We start from the raw sequence: 6,808 nt of genomic DNA on the forward strand, positions 1-6,808 counted from the left end.
TTGGTGAACACTGCTCGGTCTGGGTTGGGTATCCCAGAGCCTGGCTGGGGCAGTGGTGGGTGTCAGGCTGAGGTGGGGGCAGAAGGTAGAAGACAGTTCCTGCTTTGGCAGACAGTGGTGTCTGATGAATGTCCCTGGGCTACCAGGTGACCCCAGAGACAGTATGCAATGTTCACAGGCTTCCTTGCAGCCTCTCAGTCTCCCTGTCTCTGGGGGCTTGTCGACACCTGGCCAGCATGAATGGCGTGGGAGGAGAGTGGAATCCCCCAGGCCCTCGGGGCTTTTTTGGGCAGGGGTCTGGGCTCTTGGAGCAGGTGGTGCTGTGCATGGGGAAGACAGAAATAATCCCTGCAGCACGGAATCAACCTGGTGGCCTCCCTGGAGGAGGCAGCTCCCTCTGCAAGTATGGACTTCTGCCCACACTGCTGTGAACTGGGGCAAGGGAGCTCTCAGCTCATGACTGCCCACTGGGCATGAATGTATCAGTGTAAGAAGTCATTCACCCACATTCATTCACATCCATTCACTCACTGTCCAGCAGTGAGTGAATCGCTCATTCTGTCTCTGACCTTCAGTTTCCTCCACCTGAAAGGTGACTAACTCCTTCTCAGGGAGGCTGCGGGAGGCTGGGGGAGCCTCAGAGGCCTCACAGAGTGGGGTGAGGGCTTTTATTCCTCTGGGGACGGGGAGGGATCTGAACGGCCTCATTTTAACCTCAACTCATATTTAACATTATTAACATAATTAATGATTGCTTCCTGCCGAGAGCTCGGCCTGTCCCCGGGGGCTGGCAAGGTCTGACCAAGTGCTCTTAATTTTATTTACCACAGTTTAAAACATCCTCCCATTAAGGTTTTTGTCCCCTGGTTTTGGGGTGATGAAAATGTTGTGAGTCAGGGGGTGGTAGGGTGACCGAGGCTGTAAAGGCGCTAAGAACCTCCGACTCATACACTTTACAAAGGTTAAAATGGTGAATTTTACATTATGCGAATTTGACCTCAGTTAAAGCAAAATCCCTCAGTCCTTGCAGGTGGAATCCTCACAGTGCGAAAGGCTCTCCCTGCACCTGGATGTGATCATTAAAAGGAAACTTTAGCTTCCCTGAGTGACAGTTAATTACCAGGGCGGTGGGGACAGGGAGAGGTTGGTGAGCTCTGTCTGCCATTGGTGTGAGTAGGCCCCGCAGCACACGGCCGGGCTTCCCAGCTGTCCCAGCCCCTACGAGTTCTCACTGGTGCGTGTGGAGGCATGAGGGTCCTTTAGGGATGATGTGCTTGAATGGGGGGACACCAGGCCAAGGCTTCCTTAGCAGGTACTCTGCAGGCACAGGTGTGTTCCCAGGACGTGAGCAGACCTCACCCATCCTCAGCTGGCACGGGTGAGGAGTTAGCTGCCTTCGTGGCTTTGCTGAGGGGACTGGGGGACAGTGCGAAGGGCACTTGGATGAGATTAGGCTTGTCCCTCAGCCAGCTGTGGGTCCTTGGGGAGTCCTGGAGACTGCCCAGTGGGGGTGGAGGTGCCACGACCATCCTCACCCCTGCCCCAGCTGAGGGTAAGAGGGACCCCGGGACTTACGCTCTTACCCCGGGGATACTCCAGTAAAGGTCCCTTGATATGGAAGGTTGGTCATCTCTCTGGCCACCAGGCTGCTGGGAGTGGGGACAGAGGTGCCCCAAAGCCTCTGCCCCACTCACGCGCCACAGCCCAAGCCTGGGGGTCTCCTGGGTCATAACTGCTTCCAGCTAAGAACTTTTCGGCCCCGGACCCAGAGTTGGCCCAGTCCGATCAGTTGCCATCTGTCGGTACCTGGCACATAGTAAGCATTCAGTAAACCAAGGCCTGAGGAGGGGACAGCCTTCCTGTGGCCTGGCTGTCCGCCTGGCCAGGAAGCTTCTTGGCGCGGCCCCCTCCCTGGCCCAGGCCGCAGCTGACTGCTCTGGCTGGCGATTTCCTGCCTAGAGCCTCCTGAGAAGAAGGCCTTCTGTTTGGGCTCCCATTATACCCTCCGCCCAGCCACGAGGCCAGCTCCCGCTGCGGCTCTCACGGTGGGCAGGCTTGGCACTGCCGGAAGCCAGGGCATGGCTGCTCTAATGCTAGCAGCGAGTAATGAGTCCGCACCAGCCCAGCAGCCCGCAGACGCCGGCTCTTTGAGCACACCTAGCCAGCACCAAGAGACGAACATCAGCCCGTTTCACAGATCACAACACTGAGGCTCAGAGAGGGAAGCCCCCTCTTCCGTGTCACACGGTGAGGGGGTGGTAGGTAGGAGGCAGGATTTGAACCCACGTTTGGCCCATGGCTCCCCCACAGAGGGGGGGGGCATCTACAGGGAGGTCTGGGTGGGTTTCTGGGAGCCCCGTCACCTTCGGTGCCAGATGGTGTGAGTTGGGAGCCTGAGTCTGGATACTGTTGAATGTCAACATACCCCCCCCAACACACACACACACACACACACACACACACACACGACACCTCAGGAGGACACTAATTTATACAAGTTTTGTCTGGAGCACCGGCTCCGCCCAGCCTTGGGGTAGCAGCAGGAATGAGGTGCCTCTTGGGGGAGGTGGGATGGTAGCATCACCCACTTGTAGCCACTGCTTGTAGCCAAGTAGGCTGGCTCTCTATCCCAGCTCTGCCTGTGGTGGCTGTGTGACCAGGGTAAGGGGTCCCTCCCAGTGCGGTTTCCTAAATCTTCGAAATGGGCATAATTGTAGGCTCTGTCCTTCCCGTGTGCTGCTGTCTCTGGCGCAGAGAAAGACGTGCACACGACCTGAGCTACTGCCTCGTAATAAATTACCTCTGTGCTCTGGGGTTCGTCCTGTGGCCATTTGGGTTTGGGTCTTGAGACCCGACTCCTTCCTGCAAGGGCCGACCCTCCCCTCTGCCTTTCCCCCTCCTCCGCTGCTCACTGTTCGTCCCATCAGTCCTCGCTGGGAGCTTGAGGTGTCTGTTTACCACTGGCTGTGGGATGTTGGGCTTCAGTTTCCCCATCTGTAAGATGGGAGTGGTGATGGGGTGGGAGCCTCCCTGCCCCAGTAGTGGTGAAGCCTGACAGAGCAAAGCTTTGCACAGGTGGTTAGAAACACACCTGATTTGGAGCCAGTGTACAGTCAGTGGTTCTATTCCTGTGCGCGGAGCCAGGGAGGGGACACAGTGAGGTGGCCCCAGCCACATGCCAGGGCAGTAAGCAAGTTCTGAGTGGGTGCAGCTGTTCCGGGAAGGCTGCTGCCAGGGTTTGGTCCTGGACTTGAGGTTTTGGATGCTGACATACAAGGGTTGGCAAGGACAGGTGTTCCAGGCCAAGCGACAGGGATGGGCACAGGCCCAGGATGCCCCTAAGTTAGCCAGGCTGAGCCCAGGGAGAGGTGGCCTGGTGGCCACCATGTGTCTACTGGAAGAGCCAGGGGTTGCACATCCATCTGACCTCTTACGCTGGTGCGTTCATTCGTTCAGCAAGCATTTATTGAACTGCTGTGTGCCAGGGTCTGGAGACAGCAAGGAGTGGCTCCTGGTCTCACAGAGCTCACAGTCCCGTAAAGAGATGGTGCCTCGGTAAAGCATCACAAATCCTGCGTGATGACGTGGGCCCCCCATGCTGAAGGACAGGTTCAGTCCTCAGCTCAGCTGATGGGCTCAAGAAGGGCTTCTCTGAAGCCGACTGTGGTGTGAGTGTGGACACAGCCGAGAGCTGACTGGACTGAGGCCTGGATGCAGCCAGTATGAGGAGCATGTCTGCCCAGCCTAATGGGGAAAGAACCCCAATTTCTGGGCTCACATCTCTGCCTTGAGCCCTGTTTCAGGGATGCCTTTCAGCCCACCTTATGGGGCGGATGCCCTGCTGATCTCCACATGGCGAAAGAGAGACCAAGGCTTGGGCCTAGACCAAGGCCTAGACAGGCGGCAGAGACCAAGGTGCCCAGAGGATAGGCTGGCCCTCCAGGAAGGCAGGGGGCTCTGTCTGTTTGGTTCTCTGCGGTGTCCCCTACCTCGTTGCGCCCCCGTGTGTTACACAGTAGAATCTTACAGGGTCGTTTTGGCTTTAATCTTCCATGGAAGCAGTTTCCCAGGCCTTTCTTCCTGGAACTACTAGGTAGTTCTGAACTACCAACCTTTAGCTTAGCTGTTGTGTGCCATTGAGTTGATTCTGAGTCCGAGTGATCCTATAGGTCAGAGTAGACCGGTCCCATAGGGTTTCCTGGGCTGTAAATACTTGCGGGAGCAGAGTGCCAGGCTTTTTTACCTCCAAGCTGCTGGTGGGTTCAAACCGCCAGCCTTTCACTTAGCAGTGAGTGCTTAACCATTGCATCACCAGGGCTCCTTTTTGGGTTAGCTGTTCAGTCACAAAGCCCTTGTGCCACCCAGGCTCCTTGGCACACAGTGGGCTCTGAGCCCTCCTCGAGGGGTGATTGAGAGACGACAGAGCCAGGATTCACACCCCGGCCAGTGGGCTTCTGCAGCTGTACGGCCCACTGCTACCGCCTCCCAGCGACTGGGGGTGACCTGAGGGCACCATGGACTCAGGACACCCCTGTGGGGGGCCTCTAAGTGCCTCGCTTTGTGCTCTTGTCTCCCTCCTGAAGGGCTGGCAAAGGGGAGGCCAGGTACAGGCTGAGTTGCGCAGAAGGAAGGTTCTGGGGGGTGACCAGCATGACCAACGCCATTGGGCACCGCACACAGCAGTGCATGGGGCGTTTGGTGTCATTTTGACCACGTGGTGCCTCAGGAGGGACCTGCCAGGGTGGGAGGAGATGGCAGCCCCATCTGGGTGCACAGGGGACGGTCTCTACCTGCTCTGAGATGTCCCCCGCAGGGCAGGAAATACCTTGGTCCCTCTTGGGAGGCTTCTCACTACATTCCTCTTTATTTGTTAATTTTTACCGATACCAATAGTACACGCTGGTAACATTCAATAAATACCAATAACAACGAACAAAACAAGTGGCCGTCAAATCTGACCCATGGCAACTCCAGGTGTGTCCAAGTAGAACTGTGCGGCACAGAATTTTCTTTTTTCTTTTTATTGTGATTTGGGTGAAATACAGCAGCTCACATACACTTTGTCTCATGACATTGACTGTAATTTCCCACAATGCAACAGCTCCCCTCCCACTTCTCCCCATAGTTACCTCTTCCCTGTGTCCTTCCCTCCATGCCCTCCTGCCCCCCAAGCTGTCTCCCTGTGCATACACAGCCCTTCTTTCTCCCATGATTGATCTCTCCAAGGAGTGTATCTACCTATTGTAAATGTTCAGCTCATCTGCCTGTCTTATGTTTGGCTGGAAGCCACAGGATTGGTTCAATTCCAGACCTGAAGGGCAGCCAGTAGCCATGGTCTCAGTGGTTCCATCAGGCTCTCTCAGAATAGCAAACCTGGTCCTTTTTTTTTTTTTAAATGATTTTGAGTTTTGTTCCCCATTGTTCTCCCACTCTATCCAGGATCTCCTACATAGATCCCCCTCCGAGTGGTTGACCGTGGTAGCCAGGCACCATCTAGTTCTTCTGGTCTCATAGTCGTATAGGCTGCGGATCACATGGTGTACCAGTCGCTAGGACTAATTGTTTCCATGAGTCTTTAGTTCTCTTCATTATTCTTTGCTCTGGATGAGGAGAGACCCATTGTCGCACCTAGATGGCCACTTACGAGCTTTTTATTTATTTATTTATTTAATTTTATTTTTATTAGGATTTGGGTGAAGATTTACAGAGTAAATTCACTTTTCATACAGCAGTTCACATATACTTTGTCTCATGTCATTGACCAAAATTTACAATGCAGCAGCTCCCCTCCCACTTCCTCCCCATAGTTACCTCCTCCCAGTGTCCATCCCTTCATACTCTTCTGCACCCTGAGCTATCTCCCTGTGCATAAGCAGCCCTTCCTTCTCCCATGATTGTTCTCTCTAGGGCGTGTGTCTACTTGAGGTAAATGTTTAACTCACATGCCTGTACTTTGTTTGGCTGGAAACCACAGTTGTGGGTTCAATTCCAGACCTGAAGGGCAGCTAGGGGCCATAGTCTCAGTGGTTACACCAGGCTCTATTGGACCAGCAAACCTGGTCCCCACCTTCTTTTTTTTTTTTTTGCCTCTAAATGATTTTGAGTTTTGTACCACATTGTTCTCCCTCTTTATGCAGGATCTCCTACATCCCTTACAAGTGGATGGCAGTGGTAGCTGGGCACCATCTAGTTCTTCTGGTCTCATAGTTGTATAGGTTGCAGATCGGATGGTGTACCAGTCGCTAGGACTGATTGTTTCCATTAATTTTGGTTTTCTTCTTTCTTCTTGACGAGGAGAGACCCGTTGTTGCATCTAGATGGCAGCTTCCTAGCTTTTAAGGTCCCAGTCGCTACTCACTTGCGAGCTTTTAAGATCCCGGTTGCTACTCGCCAAAGTAGGATGTGGAACAATGTTTTGTGTAGTATGTTATGCCAGTTAAGCTTGGTGTCCCCTGCGACTATGGTCCCGAGCCCACAGGTCTGACCACTCACTCCCTCCGGGTAGCTGGCCGTGTCCAAGTAGAACTGTGCAATAGAGCTTGGTGTCCCTTGTGAGCCCACAGGTCTGACCACCTGCTCCCTGTTCCGCAGAATTTTCAATGGCAGATTTCTTAGAAGCAGATTCCCAGGCCTTTCTTGAAGATGCCTCCAGGTGGGCGAGAACCCCCATCCTTTCAGTGAGAAGGTGCGCACACTGACCGTTGGCACTGCCACCCAGGTTTCCACAAGCACAGCAGCTGGCTTTTCTTAAACATCAACCACGTTCTAAAGCCTTTACATGTATTAACTTGGTCAATCCTGATAACGC

This window comes from Orycteropus afer, unplaced genomic scaffold (assembly GCF_000298275.1).
Source record: "Orycteropus afer afer isolate SDZICR_OR568_19922 unplaced genomic scaffold, OryAfe1.0 scaffold00048, whole genome shotgun sequence".
Taxonomy (NCBI): Eukaryota; Metazoa; Chordata; class Mammalia; order Tubulidentata; family Orycteropodidae; genus Orycteropus; species Orycteropus afer.